The sequence below is a fragment of the Ambystoma mexicanum genome, chromosome 7q (assembly GCF_040938575.1).
Source record: "Ambystoma mexicanum isolate Mex_15411 chromosome 7q, UKY_AmexF1_1, whole genome shotgun sequence".
NCBI lineage: Eukaryota > Metazoa > Chordata > Amphibia > Caudata > Ambystomatidae > Ambystoma > Ambystoma mexicanum.
This window is the reverse complement of record NC_090941.1, coordinates 879,051,414-879,068,886: the sequence shown is the minus strand read 5'-3', so window position 1 is coordinate 879,068,886 and position 17,473 is coordinate 879,051,414.

Below are 17,473 nucleotides of genomic sequence, written 5' to 3'. Positions count from 1 at the left end.
CTGGGAACGTGGCACGTCATCTGCCACCCTTGACTACATCTTTGTCTCAGAATCTGTATATCTCAGCATACTGTCATTCAACTTTATCAAAACGAAGTACCGTGATCATAATCTACTGAATTTGACCTGCAGAAGCAATGGGACTAGCTCGCAAACCTACGAAGGTCAAATCGAGACCAACTCCCAACAAACCCGTCTCCGAATGATTGCTCCTGACATCCGTAATCTAACAGAACAATTCGTCAGCTTAACGTCAGAACCCGCTCTGCAAAACGGAGTGGCCCGATGGAGCTACATTCCTCTCCTGCTGGCTTTCAAAAAACCTGGGAAGAACTCCAAAAACTCTGCATTCAACACACTCACGAGTACAATGTGACCTTGGTTGCCAAACAGAAATTCTTAAGAAAACTGAAAAGAGAGGCAGTAAAATCAAATCTAACGTCACTCTGGGAAACACTTAAAGTAGAAACAAGAAACTACAAACAATGGTTGAGAAACTCAAGATGTCTCCTATACCAATCGGACGCTGAAGAAATGCTGAAGGCTCTCTCAAACAAAAAATCCTGCGACTTCTGGTTGCTTATCAATACATCAAACAAGTTCCCAAATTCGCACATGATTAATCCTGTACCGGAAGAAAAATGGGCCACCCATTTTCTGAACCTGTTCAATTTACCGGAAGGAAATGACAAAGAATTTAAGCGCACAGAGGACTCAATCTGGGTGGACCTGACAGATATTGGCGACATCAAATCCATAATCTTGAAATTGAAGTCGTCAAGAGCACCCGGGCCCGACGGGCTTTTGAACTGTGATCTAAAACAGCATCCGGACGAGTGGTCGATTCTCATCAGCTCAATTTTCAAGCTCAGAAAAGAAAAAAGAACAATCCCGGACTCATGGACGAATGCTGTGATCGTTCCGATCTTCAAAAAAGGAGCCAGAGAGGATCCCTTGAATTATCGGCCAATAGCCCTTCTTGATGTCATCGGGAAGGTGTTCGCCTCAATTCTTCTCTCACATTTCCGGAAATGGGCCTTTACCTCCACGTGCTCTGACTCCCTGAAAACAGGTTCCCAGCAAAACGCAAGCACCAGTGTCAAATAATGTGCCTGAATCTACTTAAGGAAAGAGTTCTGGCAGGTGCCCCTCGGATTTTCCTAGCATTCGTCGATTTGTCCCAAGCTTTCGACAGACTGGACAGGTCGAAACTGTGGTTGATACTTAGGACCTGGCATTGCCCAGAAAGCATTCTGGAACCCATAATCAGTCTCCATACCAACACCAGCATAAAGGTCCCTTTAAACAATCAAGGTTCAATCTCGAAAGCTGTACCGACCTTCTGCGGAGTGAAGCAGGGCTGCCCTCTTGCTCCGGCCCTGTTCATATCCTTTCTTGGAGATTTTAAAGACAGCCAGGAACAGATAAGGTCCTTTCCACCAAAAATAGGAACTACAAGGGTTCCGAGACTTCTGTACGCGGACGACCTGATTTTACTTGACCTTACTCAGGTCGGTCTGCAACGTCAACTCAATAACCTATCATCTTACATCACTGACAAGAACCTCGAGATTAATAAATCTAAAACAAAAATCATGATCTTGCAAAAACCAGGTAGCAAAAAGAAAGACCGTTTACAATGGCATCTCAACGAGACTAAAATTGAAGTAGTGGACTCATTTGAATATCTAGGAGTGCAACTAAGAGCCATTGATCGAAAATACGGCAAATTTTCACTTCAACCGGCGATCAATTTCTACAAGGAAAAAATCATTCCTTCCTTAACGTATGGCATGGATGCTTCCCCTGCAATCCCCTCCCAACTCTGGCAAAAACACGAAGGTCTCATCTGGAGAGCAGTTCTAGGCCTAGCTAAATCAACAGCGCTAGCGCCGATAAGACGAGAACTCGGCCTCACATCCTTGAAAGCAGTGGTGGACCACAGTACTCTACAGCTCTACAGGAAAGTCATTCATCCGGATAGTCTGAAAATCTACCATATGATAGCCGAAGAGATCGAAAAAGGTAATAATAGCTCTATGAACCATTGGGTCCTGGAACAAAAACAGAAACTGCAGACAATCGCCTTTACGGAAGATGAACTGAAGAACAATCCAACTAGGATTAAAACAAAATTGGAATGTTGGGACTGGATCTGCACTATTGATAAAGCAACCTCTAACAAACTTCTAGCCGATCTCCCCATAAATACAAACAAGCTGAAAGAACCTATGGTATACTGCAAAAGATACCCCAGTAAACCGCTGATGAGAACCTTTCTGAAAGCCCTTCTGAACTTTTTTCTGACGAATGAAATTCTAGCGATCAGAGCGGGACTAAAGGAACAAACTTGCAGACTCTGCCAAAAGCCTGAAGAGCCCGAATCGGTAAGACACCTGTTGATGTGCTGCCCCGCCCTGCACCAAGCCAGAATTGCATACTTCAGCCCTCTGACAGCTTCCTCATTGGTGGGCAACAAAGACATCTGGTGGAACCGTGTTATTACAGGCGAAAAAACCCGATAGCACACGGCAGCAGCCAAACTACTGGAACTGGCAATGGAAAAAACAAAAGCATCCGCGGACGTCGGTTTCTCGCCTACATAACCTCAAGTCTGTGGTCTATACGTCTGTAAAACCAACAGCAATGTCAACGAGACTTTACCTCGAGCGGAATTTGCTCTTGCTCTTGTAAAAATCAGTTACTTTTATGATTATATACAAGTAAATAAAAAAGAATATATATATATCTTAAATAGTAATCATTTCAATTGATACAGTATATTCCATAATATTTCACTTATACTTTAAATACATTAATTCAGGGCACACTCAGTTGTGTTTATTTAAAATGTCTTCCTACAAGCCAATGCTTTTGATAGGAAAGCCGTGATAGCATCAACAAGATGAATCTTCATTGACTTTGAGTAGGACACGATCATCTCTCTTGTGCCTAATACCAAATGTCTTCAATATCGGATTAAGACAAGTAGTTCTAAGAGTATCATACAGTGGGCAAGAAAACAAAAAATGAAACTTGTCTCCATTCCTAAACTTTGCGATAAGAGCTTTTAGGTGACAGCCAAATGCCCCAGGGGCTTGTAACATTAGGAAGCATCAACATTCCTAATTGAAACTTGGCAAGAAATTTAGCAAAATGTATTTTCTGATAGTTTTCCTGTGGAAGATCAATATAGGTCTGGGGTGGGTTGGGCAGAGCGGGAGGTGCATCATACCAGAGTTTTTGTTTTGGTGATATTTATAACTAAGCCCCTCTCCTTACATTTACCTGTAAAACATGCAGTTGATGTTGTACGCAAGCTGGAGTTTTGCAGATGAGCAGAGCTTCAGAAGTGAATAGCAATAAACCACATTTTTCTCCACCTAAAGTAGGTGTGCCAATACCAGCTTGATCAATGGGTGCAGGCAAGTCATTGGTTTACAAAAGAAACACTGAGGGTGGTAAGACACAGTGTTGTCTAATGTCCTTGCTGATGCTAATTGGATCAGTGAACTCTCCTTTGATGCCCCAGAGAACCAATAAATTAGAGGGCATCTCCAGTCATGCTAAAGAGTATCATAGAAGTATACTTGAAACAGTATCAACAACTGTTTGAGGGTCGATGAAAGCTAAATAAATTGTTTGGCATTTTAGTTAAACAAATTTCTGTAGGATCAGAAATAATCTAAAAGACTGGTGAACAGTTGATATGACATTTCTGAAACCTTCTGGCCACTGCTCTTTTGCTATTTTTAACTATAAACAAACAACACTTCCTCATATTCAATATGTTTGTGTTTGTTCTCTGGGAGCACTGTTCACAGCAATGGCGAGGGTGGGAAACCAAGTGAGTGTAAGGCTAATCCTCTTTCTGTTGTGCAGGTAAAATAGCCTATGTCTGTGTGTAGGTAAAATAGCCTATCTCTGGAAAAAGTGCAGTTGTGGAACAAATGCTGAACTTGGCCTCTACTTTTTCATACAGTAAATGTATTCAAAGAAAACACATATCATTGTAAAATCATTTGTGGCATTCAAGAAACGGGGAAAGCAATTTGTACTTCCTCCAACATTTCACAAATTGCCACAGAATACAGATTTCAAACACAACATTGAAGATATTGTAACAAATAACGACATCATTAGAAGACAAATTGGCAAGTTAGAAACATAGCAGTTTCTCTACTCATTAAGGTGTGTTTTATGCCATGGTAATACATGCATCAAAGTATAGAAAGGTATGCGGTTAGTGTAGTAAGGTGCTATGTGTACAGTACACAAGGAAGTTATGTTTGGGAACTTATTCTATTCTTGCAAGTAGGAATGGGTGTACAGATAGAGCTGGCATGTGTAGACCTCCTAATTGGTGGTTCTCTGTCTAATTAGTCTAGATTTTGATCACAGTTCTTACATTGGCTTCCGCATGCTAACATTTTCCTGCAGTTTATATGTATTTTTAAATTCCGCATATGGGGAAGGATATCTAGTCGACAGAAAGTGTTTTGACCCTTAGTTGAAGTTCCACCCCTTCCTGGCGTTCTTCTTAAATAGTTGGTATTCAGGCCTTCATCTGGACGTATATTGGGTTGGGTTTCGATGTACCAGTTGTACAGCTACCCCTTGATATTGTCTTTTACAGCTGTGAGGATACAGATATGGGCATACATTTGCTTAATGGGGTCAATTCGGGTGCAAACCTTCTTAAAATTTGTCTTGCAGATTAGGCCACTGACTTGAACTTGACTTGAACTTGATTCATACACTGGGGTAGTTATCAATTTCTTCTCTCGGGGAGCTACTTATTGCTCAGTTGTTAATCACGGTTAACTTGGCAGGTGGACATGGACATCTACTGTCACACCTGCAAGTATTACATATTGATTTTGTATTAAAGTGCTGTCTCCCTTAACCACCCATGAAGCCTCGCATATTGCTTTCCTGGGCCACTCACCATACTTTTGTTAGACAAGGGTTAACTCATCTCAAAATTAGGGATTTAAAACGTACTTCTACAGATCTACTCGCGAAAATTAAGAAATTAGAAGGCTTCATGTGCGGTTAGGCATCTGTTAATGTCCCAAACATCAATAACGAGACAGAACATCCTACTACCCCGCAAAGAACTCAGGGCTCACAGGCCAACAGATTCTCTGTATGTTCAAATTAGACGCAAACCAACCTGCCTGAGATGTCAACCTCGTCATCTAGACGATCCTGTGCTCAAGCTTTAACCGCTCCATTGCACATAGACCAAATCAATAATGAAAATTAAATTACTAAACTAGCAATAAATATCAATGATGTATGTGCAAAAATAAATACACTTGAGGATATGATCTTTCAACTTTCAAACACAATAATGAATTCCATTAGGCAAGAGGGATCACAGCATATTGATACAGGGGGAATGCCCATAATTGATAATCCTGACTGTCCCTTGGCACTAACAAACCTGATTAAACAGGAAGAAAGAGGGACTGGGGAACACGAAGCTGATCATGAAAGTGCAAATGCACATGATAACGTAAATGAATGTACTGAAATGAACTCACCTGAGCGCTTCTTATCTCATAGAGAAAAACAATTGTATTTAAGAGCAAGTAAAAGAAGGCCCCTTAGGAGACCTCAGAACAATGAAGGTAGCAAAAAACCAAAAAAACATTCTCCCCTCTAAGACAAAGGGACAAAATTCTCACATCATAAACATATGCAACCTCTGACATATTAGACTTAAACCAATAAGACGAGGAAAGGAGAAAGGCCCTTTAAATGCATGATAGCCTCTCCAAATCAGCTATTAATGCTGACAAAATAAAAGCGACCAAAAAGAAAAAAAGAAAAATAAAACGCTAACACTGATGTTGATAATACTAGAGCACTTGAAACTAAATCCACTTCTGGAGCAGTGCAAAGTCAAGCTCTGGCTGTATTAACTATGCATAGTGCACCCACTATGGAAATTAAAGACTTTAAACAGTTGCAGCTCTCCTGTTTCTACCCACTTATAAATAAAACTAAAAAACCTTCATCTAATGCACCTTTGAATGAGGGATCTAGAGATGTCACTGAAGGACCTCCTTCCCCCTCTAGGACAACAGCCATTATCAATGGCAATTGGCAATTACCTCTCAGTACCCACTTGGTACAGAATTCCATTCCTAATAAAGCATTGCAAAATAATAAAGGAGCAGATAGAATAGGTCATCATTGACCTCTTGCCACAAGTGAAGATGAACTCGCAAATCCGTCTGAAACGCCCGCCACTGAGTATAGTCCAGAGAATATTAACATACTTGGATGACTGAGTGATGTGCCTTAAATGGCAGAAGAAAGCGTATTCGCTCTTACATTTTACAAACCTTGAATCTCATTCTTAATGAGAATACTCCAATCTGAGGATATCAACTGGATAAAATTACACAACACTAATAATAATCGTATGTTATGTCAGCTGCAATCGACAATAATAATGGAAATGCTATGGGAACATCAAGCAGACTTCGAACAACTGGGATTATGTCTCCATCGATTCCAGTCACTCGAAGCAGCAGATAACTTTCTAGAATTTCGAGAAACTCCGGAAAAGAAATGTTAGAACCTATTGCACCCAATTCAATACTGAATGCCACAAACGTTACTGCCATCACACAGTTTACCTCTCTAACCTTGGTTATTATAAAGACTGGTCCTGGCTTGTACCCTTAGTAAATAGCTGAAAGAAAGCAAAGAGTTCCACCCCTTCTATGTAGTAACCAAGCCCTGTCGATAACATCATGGAACTCTTGCATGTTCAACAATTTGAATGCATGGCTCAATTCCTTACTTTCTACCGATCAGATCGCTATCATTATGTGCCAAGAAACTATGAAGTTGAGGAAAATTTATATAAATTGCTTTACGTCCTACTCGGCTGAAGTAAAAGGAGGCAGCACGGGAAGAACTTATGGAGGACTCGCCATTTTTATTAATAACAACTTGAATGTACTCTCTAAAGTAATGGCTGTAATGGAAGATATTCTTGCGATCTAATTTAGTTTTGTCGATGCCATGAGTGATCCTTATATAATAATATCTTTATATTGGAACCCAGTAAAAAACCACTCGATCACATATTTGTTCAGTTATGTTTGTAGAGGCCTATTCGACTAAACCCCATTATAATATCTTTATAGGCAGTGATTTTAACGCATGCTGTCTCCCGCAACTTCAATCTAGGACACCCTTGCGAATCAATGGCAAGAAATCGAGGTAAAAGATGGAAATAATTTTTTGAGCATTGGGACATCCATTTTCTTGAATAGAATCTCCAAGCTCGACCTTATACAGGGCACAGTGGGACCAAATTCTCATGTATAGACTACTTTGCAGCTTCAGCACATCTTTTGCCCCTTTGCAAACCGGTACCAACTATAAATACGCAATTAGAAGATCACATATTATTTCAACTAGCATTGATGCAAAAGGCTCCCTGCTTACGATCAAACCAATGTTGAAATTATTGGAGACTGATCATCCCGAGCGGTCGATCAGATGGAATTCTTTTTTATGTAAAAAACTAATTGATATGATTTCCAAAGAGATTGCATATTTCAATCGTAGTACAACAAGTTGTCATGAACCGCCGATTACGTCCATTCTGGACTTCGTGGTCCATGATGCACCGAGGTCCGAACTCTGTGTTCCTTCCAACATGGCCGTCACTTTCGAAACACTGCTTACCAGCCTTTGCGCGTTACGTGCAACTTCCTACTAAACAGCCACGCCCCCGCGGCTCTGCGCGTCTCAACGCGTCTCAGAGCTACTGCTTGGAGTAGTCAGATGTGTGTTGCCGGAGTCCGCTAGGCGCTTCCTTTCTAGTCCTTGTTTCCGATTCCCTGATTATTTGCCCGTTCATTCCCTTCCCTTGCCCTACTTACTTCTGTGTTTCTTTCCTGGATCCTTTCTGTACGCGGTCCTACAATACTTTTGTACCTCCGAGTCAGGACATTGTTCCCTTCCTGGTTCCCGATCCTGGATGTTTGAACGTTATCCAGTGCAGGACATTGCAAACCTCGCGCTGGAATCCGAAGACTTGCATACGAGCCTGTATAAATCCCGGACCGTGCGAAAGAAGGAAGTCACTTCCAAGAAGGTCACAAGTAAAGAAAAACAGGTGAGAAGGGGAGAGACTTGTGACAGATTGAGACGCCTCAAACATGATACAAAGGCAGATATGGAAGCCACAGTTCAAGACCTCATGCGAGGTATGGAGGAATTAACCACTGAAGTCCAGAACCTTAAGGCAGAGAATGCAGTATTAAAGCAGTTAGTCTTATCTCGCGACTCTGCAACCAAAGAAAGTGTCTTGTTTGGATGAGAAGTGGACAAATACGATGGTTCATCAAACTCTCTTCGTTCCTTCCTTGATTCTTGTTTGGTACATTTTACCTTCAAACCTTACTACTTTTCCACTCCAAGAGCTAAGGTGGGATTTATGATATGACATCTCACGGGCAATGCCTTAACCTGGGCAACCCCCTTAGTCAATGCGGGTGATGCACTCCTGGATGATTACGATGGGTTTGTGGAGGCCCTTAAGGCCATGTTTGATTGCCCAGAACTTGTCTATAGTGCACAAGAAAGACTGCTTGAATTCCAACAAGGATCCCAGGACATGCTCACATATGTGACTCGCTTTAAACAACTAGCAAAAGAGGCCGATTGGTCCCAAGAAGCCAGCTTCACCCTCTTTCGAAGAGGTCTGAATGATGAGATAAAGGATGAATTAGCTAGGGTAGCTCGCCCAAGCTCCTTCCAAGCTCTCATGGACCTCTCCCTACTGATTGATTTGCGGATCTAGAAAAGAAAGGCACAGAAAAGGAAGACTAAACCAACATCCCCAAAGGCAGTCACTGACCACCCCTACAAGAAAGAAGCCGTTACTTAACAGGGCTCAGATCCAGAACCCATGCAATTAGGCACCTTCCGAGGACCAATTTCCCCCCAAGAAAGGATCCGTCAAATCAATACAGGGCTGTGCATGTATTGTGCCTCTGATAAACACCTTGTAAGAGAGTGTCCTGTTGCACCGCCCCGGCGTTCGGGAAATGCCAGCTCCCGATCCCAAATGGAGCACAGTTTCGGGAGAAAGATGTTTGCTCCTCATCAATTCCTTCCTTGAACTCCCCAGGACAAAACAATCTTGTGATTTTACAGACATTTCTGTCACCTTCCAAAAAAGAATCCTACCCCATCCTGGCCTTAGTGGATTGCAGGGCCATGGGCATTTTCATAGATCATGATTGGGACTTCAGTCATCACATTCCCTGAGAAACAAAAGAGGTAATGCAACTGTGTTGAAGCCATTGATGGCAGACCCTTGTCTTCGGGACCCATAACTCATCAAACCAAGCAGATTCTGCTTTCGATAAATAACCATCAAGAGATGATTAGATTGGACATCATAAGATCTGCCCACTATCGCATGGTTTTAGGCATGCCTTGGCTACAGAAACATAATCCATACATCAATTGGGCAGAAGGCTCCTTGTTTCTTGGATCTGAACACTGCATGACCCATTGTTTATCTCTTACCACCTTGCCAAGCCCCTCAGAAAATCTCCAGGAAACCCGGCAATCCTCGGTGACAGTCTCCAACATCGTCCAGATTCCCCAGGCTTACCAAACATACTCAGATGTGTTTTCAATGGCCATTGTTCAATCTCTCCCACCTCACAGGCCTGAAGATTGTGCCATTGATACTGAACCATCAGCGGTGATTCCCTTTGGAAGAATGTTCATTCTATCCGAGCCAGAAAAGAGGGCCCTCCAAGAATATCTGGACACCAACCTAACAAACTGAACTATTCGACCTTCCTAGTCCCCAGCGGGAGCCTCTCTTTTCTTCATTCCTAAGAAAGATTCCAAGGAGCTTAGACCATGTTTGGATTACCGTGGCCTCAATCAATGCACCCTCAAGGACCGTTACCCATTACCTCTTATTTCGGCCACCCTGGAGGCAGTGAGGGGTGCAGTCATCTTCACTAAACTCGATCTCAGAGGTGCCTACCATCTCATTTGTATAAAAGAAGGCGATGAGTGGAAAACAGCCTTCAGAACTCCCTTTGGCCACTTTGAGTATCTGGTGATGCCCTTTGGACTTGCTAATGCCCCCGCTGTATTCCAACGTTTCATGGATCGGGTTTTTTCTGACATGTTGTTCCTTTTCATCATTGTATACTTAGACGACATATTGATTTACTCCAAGGGACCTCGGAAACACGCAGAACACGTCAAGGCAGTTCTACAGCGTTAAAGTGAACATAAGCTCCTGGCCAAACCTGAAAAATGTCTTTTCCATGTATCAACCGTTCACTACCTTGGATTTGTTCTTAGCCCAAAAGGCATCGGAATGGATTTTTCTAAGGTTGATTCCATACTGTCTTGGCCTGTTCCTACCACTGTGAAACACATTCAATCCTCCCTGGGGCTTGCTAACTTTTACAGGAAATTCATACCAACGTTTTCCAACATTGTACACCCTATTGTCACACTTTTAAAGAAAGACACTCTGTTTCAGTGGTCCTCAGATCAGGAGTCAGCATTTCAACGATTGAAATCGGAGTTCACTCGAACCCCTATCCTAGCTCAACCTGATACAGACTGACCCTTCCTAGTTGAAACTGATGCATCCGACTACGCCATCGGAGCAGTATTGAAACAAGAACTTGATGACAAGATGGAACATCCCATTGCCTATCTCTCCCATACCTTGACTCCCAGTGAAACTCATTATTCCGTCCTGGAGAAGGAGTTGCTAGCCATCCGACATGCCTTCACTGACTGGCGTCATCTCCTTCTGGGAGACAAACACCCAGTACAAGTCTGTACGGGCCATCGGAACTTGCAGGTCTTACAATCCCTGGAGTGCAGAAACAGCAGTCAGGCCCGCTGGGCCTTCTTTTTTTCCCAATATCAATTCCAAATCCACCATTTTCCTGGAGCACATAACCTCATAGCTGATGCCCTGTCCAGGCATCCTGATTATGAAACCCTTGAGGACCGGACCTTTCCAAAGATGTTTCCTAACACAGTGTTCGTTGCTCAAGCCATTACATTACTGGTGGATATAAGAGCCAAGACACCGTCTTCCGAACTTTGGAAAGAGTTTAAAGGAAGCAATTTAAGGAATCTCAAGATGAAGGACGGATATCTATTCAAGGAAACACGGTTGGCCATTCCCATACAAGAGCTGAGACATAAGATCACAAATCTATGCCATAATATCCTTCATTCCAGGCACCGTGGAATCACCAACACCTTCCGTCTTATACAGAGACCAAGGATGAAAGACGACGTAAGAACTTATGTCCAATACTGTGCAGTGTGCAATCAGAATAAATATGATAACAGAAGACCAGCAGGTCTCTTACACCAACCAGTGATACCAACACGACCTTGGGAAATCATCGCCACAGATTTTATCGTGGAATTACCCTCATCCAGAGGATACACGACCATAATGGTTACCATCGATTTGTTTACACACATGGCTCATTTTACACCTTTGTACAAGCTACCATCCTCATCTGAATTGGGTGCAGGATCATAGTGACAGCATGTGTCCTGCACAACGTTGCAACACGCCGGGGCCTGCCGGTGGACATGGTGGTGCCCCCATATCCCCAACCACAAGCAGGCCCACTGCGCATGGGAGGGGAAAGGGCACATGGTGAGGCAGCCCGTATGCAGCTGGTGGCTAATTACTTCACCTAAAATCACACCCATGTGGAGTGCACACAGCCCTGGCACATACCAGCTGACAATCAATGATGATGACATAAGGGACATTAAACTGTCACAACCATACCACCCTGAGATTGGTCATCTGGAAGTGTTACATTGTGTGCATTCCTACCTACCGAAAGACAACCAATGCTGTGTCACAAAAAGACACACATTTATGCTGCATGAATGACTACCCCCTTGCAAAATACAACATGAAAATAGCGCCATATCGCCCAACCCCTCCCCATCTCCGCCACCCAACACACCATGGAATGTCCTGCAATGTGAAAGCAAACAAAGCAATGCACAACACATGAAACAAGTGTCACAAAGTGCACTGTCCCAAATGGAAACTGCCCACAGACAATATGTTCCCAGTAATCAATGACAAACAGCACACATGACCAAATACTTACCAGCAACACAATACAGCAACACAGCATGAAATATTGCCAAAATATGACAGTACAAACTCAAAGTAATGTAAGTCATACAACCTCAATAAGCCAGCACATCGATCCCTTCCAACTCCAGAGTGTTGCTGCCAGACAAATGTGTCAGTGTACTGCATACAACATGAACTCCATCTGCAAAGGAGACGGCCTTGTGAAGACATGAGGAAGGAACCTGCAAATTAGGATGAAGACATGGATGCACAAGCACACATCAATACACCATGCAGTGTACAATACAACAACAATACCCACTAGGGATGCCCACACAGTATTGACTACAGACTGCCCACACAGCTCATGGGAGCCCAATGTCACTGTGCAAGTCACTGTCACTTGGTCACACCCTTTGCAAGCCCATGGAAACGGAAAGCAGGAGGGGTGTGTGTGTGTCACAAACCCAAGCATCTAACCCAAACTCAGGACAAGCCTGCATGTGCCCAGCCGGAATACAGTGGATGCCCATGGGAGCCACACAAGGCAACACACTGTAAAAAGAAAAACGAAATCAAAAATGGCCATGTGGGGGTCAGGGGGGAGGCCACCCAGGAGGATCCAGGGCAGGGTGCACACCAACACCCACCTGCGTGGATGTTGCGGAAAAAAAAATACCTCCATGGGCTCATGGCCTGCACGGCTATGCCATTGTGGGAGAACTGCTGTCGCTCTCTTCACCCTCTGCTGCTGCATCAGGAGGTGGTGGCACTATGGGAGGAAGCCCACGCAAAGCCCTGGTATGGTCCTCCATGGCAGCAAGCATGCGGGTCTGGAAGGTCTGATTCTGGAGGATTAAAGTGCGGAGATCCCCATGCAGCACCTCACGGGTTGCCTGCACTCCTGCACGCATGGCCTGGTGTGATGCCCGGATCTCCTCACGTGTTGCCTGCGGCTCAGCTGAGAGCGACGTGTGAGTTGCTCCAGCTGCTGTTCTTCCCTAACATTTCGGGAAGCCTCAAGTTCAAGCAGACTCTGCCTGAGGTTATGGAGTTCTACCCTCAGGGCTTCCCTGTGGCCCTGTGACTTTATTGATATGGATTCGTGCAGAGTCTCCAGTGCCGCTCGTCGGTCCCTGTTGGACGCCAACATGTCTTCCCTGTGTGATTGGCAAATGGAGTCTGTTGCCTGCTGTTGTTGCTCCATCTTCCTTTCAGGGGGGATAATGGAAGTGGCCACCCTCTCCATTGCCTGAGCCATCATTTCTACTGATGCTGCCAGTTGGCTTGCCATACCGTACATGGAGTTTTCCCATACTGTTTTGCCTGGTGGCGCACGGCCACCGCGTCGGCGGGCACCACACCTGTTTGGGGCAAGGCGATCTGCACCTTGCTGTGCTGGCACTGCCTGAGGCTGCAGGACTGCATTCCCCCTCTGATCTGCTGGCCCAGGAACAGGATCAGATGCTGTGGAGTGTGACCCTGCATCCGTAACCGCCAAAGGCGGACCTACCAACACTGACATCCCTATAGAGGGTTCTACCCCTGGTGCAGGTGGGTTGGACAGAACAGAATCCCTGCCAGAAACACTCACCTGCAACAGCACATAAGTCTCATCATCCGACTCAGCACCTAATTAGAGGTCTGGGGAGCTGCACCCAGTGACACCCCTTGACAGTATGGTCTGCAGTACCAAAGTGTTTTCACCCACCACTACACCACGTCCCCCACTGGTGCTTGGTCGTGGCTGAGAATCCTCCTGGGTCTGCACCATCTCCTGAACCTCACCAGCATCAAGTGCGTCGTCACCTGCAAAAACATGAAATAAAACGAATGGTAACAGGCATGAGCACCATAGCACACACATAGGCCTGACAAGACAGAAATCCTGTACATGGTTTACACATGTCCCAGATGACTATAACCCTAGCATGCATGCACTGTCAATGAGTTTGAAGGGGAGTCAAAAAGGCAGACAATGAGGACACCAAGATGGAATAGCAACACATTTGCAGCATGTTGTGTAGCACTGGCATCACACATCAGCCTGTGAGTGGCATGTCCAATACACATACATGACACATGCCAGCACACAGATGTCATGTAGCATAGCCATGGTAAATAAGACAACTACAGCAATATGTCAGTGAATGAGTACTATCACACATCCATGTCACATGGACATGATGAGAAGATTAATGCAGAATAGTGTTGCAAAATATGCATGTGCCTCACACTGCAACACATCCAGTGTACAATAATACAGTGATTGTAGGCAGATGTACACATCAATGGTTGGTCACTTCAACATGACAGGAAACAACTATTATGTTCCACATGCAAACAGGCCCTAAAAATAAATTTCAGCAGGCCAATACTCTCTCGCCCTGAGTGGTCTAATCATTCACATAACCAGGTAACAAATGTGGCAAAATGTGGGGTGTAAACAATGACAGAAGCATGTCACATATGTGGCATTAGTGATGGAAAAAGCATATGAAAAATTGGATGATCTAAACAATCAGCCTGAATGAACACAGAAAAAATCAGAACAATGTTGTTGCAAGATGATAGTTCAAGGGCAACAGCAGTAATGTGGGGATAATTGGCTACTGTGGGCAGAAGGGATACTGTCATACCCAAATAAAAGGCATGTGAATGTATCGGAGGAAGCACATGGGTGACCCATAACACTCAGGATTTCAAACCCTCACCTGGCACTCAATCAGAACCCGTCACCCAAACAACATACACATGGATCACACACACATGCATGGGCACTCACCGGACAATGCGTCGTAATCAGGTAGGTCTCCGACGCCTTGGATCTGTTCCTCTGTGACGAAGGTCCCAGCAACAGACTCATGTTCAGTGAATTCGTTGTCCTCTGGTGGAGACCCACCGCCAGTCACCAGAGTAGCGGCATGATTTGAGGCCAGCTTGTTCTTTGCTCTGTGTTTCAGGTCATTCCACCGCTTGTAGCAATCATCAGCTGTGCGCCTCACTAATCCAAGGGCACTTATGCGGTCCGCAATGGTGTGCCAGTGTGCCCTACATTGACCAGGTGTAGTCTTGCACCCTGCAGTCACCACCATTTCGCGGCTATGTGCCGACACATAGGCCACAAGTGCATCAAGTTCGGCTTCATTAAAGCTAGGCTTCCTTGACGTGCCGGAGTGTGTAGCCGTGTCTGGGGTCTCAGCCTGTAGTGCCAGAGCACCCTTCTTCCTCTTTTTCAAAGGTGGAGTGAAGCCTGAGTGGCTTACGCCGCTCTGGTCAGTAGGGGCAGAAGCGCCGGTGGACTGGGTACTAGGAGTGTGTGAATGCACAATGACCATAGGTCTTGGTGCAGGCATTGGCTGAAGTGTGATGTTGGCAGGGGCAACATCGGTTTGATAAACCTGGACCGACACTGTCCCGACTGGGAGACTCAGAGCAGGGGTGGATAGAGCTGCAGCTGCTCCTGCAGCTTCCCCACCCTGCCTACTTGGGGCAGCAGATGACGTCGCTGCCCCAGATCCACGTGGCCTGGTGACACCAACTTGCACCACCAAACGTGGCTTAGACTTGCTGACCTGGAAGTCAGCTTGGGAGTCATCCTCTGCCGGTTCAGGTGCCACAATGGGCTGGTCCAACAAGGGCTGAGCTGGGATGGTGTCAGCTACGTTTCCCACAACCATGGGGGGGATTGGTCCTCCACACATGAGGGTCTAGGGGCACCCTAGGGGCACCCTGCAAATCCTGGCCATGTCCCCTACCACGCCCACCACGCCCACCTTTTGGAAGTCGGCCACCTTTGCCTCCAACCATGGCACTGATGTTGTTGTGTGTATGGGAGTAGCAGTAAACGATTGCCTTGGGCAATTGGGGGTGAAAGGGGTAGGGTACTAGATGGAATTCATACCCTGGTGCTCTAGCAAGGCTGTCTGTGACCCTGGGGGAAGATGACAGGTCATGCAATGCACAGGCACCCCGAAAACAAAAAATAACGTGCACGCAACGCGTCATAGACCACGTGCGTGGAAAAATGAACCCGCACTACGCTGTGGCACCCAGGAACACATAAATAAGCGTACACGTGTTACACGCACCCTACAATGACCACTGAATGGGTATGCTACACACGGGGCAAGCACAGTTGCTAAATACGTGCGCGACTCACTGTCTGCCTGGAAAAAGAACGTGAAAAAAACACCCCCGCCAAAAGACAGGACAAAAGAAGAAGTGAACGCTGTTTGAGGAAACAGGCCCAACAAAAAAATGAACGCTGTCAGAGGTAACAGGGAGTACGAACTTCAAACGCTGTGAAGTAATCGCGTGTGAACCGACAAGAAGTACAGAATTCACCCACTTGCTCTCCATGAAAAGCACGTACAAGGAAATGGGGTCCTACACCTACCTTTTAAAGCGGCCCACACGTACAACGTCACTTACGCGTTTATGCGCTAAGGCCCTTTCCTCCAATTACACAAACTGACACTCGGACGCGCAGTTTTTGGACGTGTACGATGAACATGCACCTGTGTTGATGGAAACGCCCACGCGCGTCACGTCACAGACGTGTAGGCCCTTTCCTCGGATTACATGCATTCACACGCGAATGTGCAGTTTTTTCACGCGCCATGAGCCACTATGCCCACGTCATGAGGAAAACGCCTGCGTGTCACGTCACAGACTTGCTTACGTAAGGGCCTTTGGTCCATTGAAACCGCGTACGTGTGCTGAAGTGGTTACGCGCTAAGGGCCTTTCCTCAAATTACACGCTGATGTGCTAGATTTTCACGTGCCAAATCACTCCGTATCAAACTGGCCACGCAACAACACACGGAAGATCACGCTCCTGCCCAGAAGGCCGAATTACTGCCCCACAGAGCCCCGAGCACGCTCCCACCTGCCATCTGCTGCTGCCTGCCTGCCAGCTGCCCACGTGCCCTGCTATTTGCTGCCTGCACATCATCCATTTGCAGAGGTGCAGTTGTTGTGATCACCCCTGCTGGAACTGAAGACTCCCGACTGGGATACCATCGCTCCACAGCCCAGCCGCAGGACCCAGTTGCCCACCCACACCTGCCTCTGGGGTTGCCATGTCGGGCACACCACCATCTGGCACCACTGGCAACCCCCAGCCAGAGAGGCAGAGGGCCACCAGCTTCAGTGCCAGGGAAGTTGGTGTCCTGGTGGAGCAAGTCGTGGGGCAGTATGATGCCCTCTTTGGAAGTTCTCACGCCGACTATGAAGGACGGACCAGGATCTGGATGGACATCCTGACTGCCATCAACGAGGAGGGGGTGGCAGTCTGCGACATCAAACATGTCAAGAAGCGCT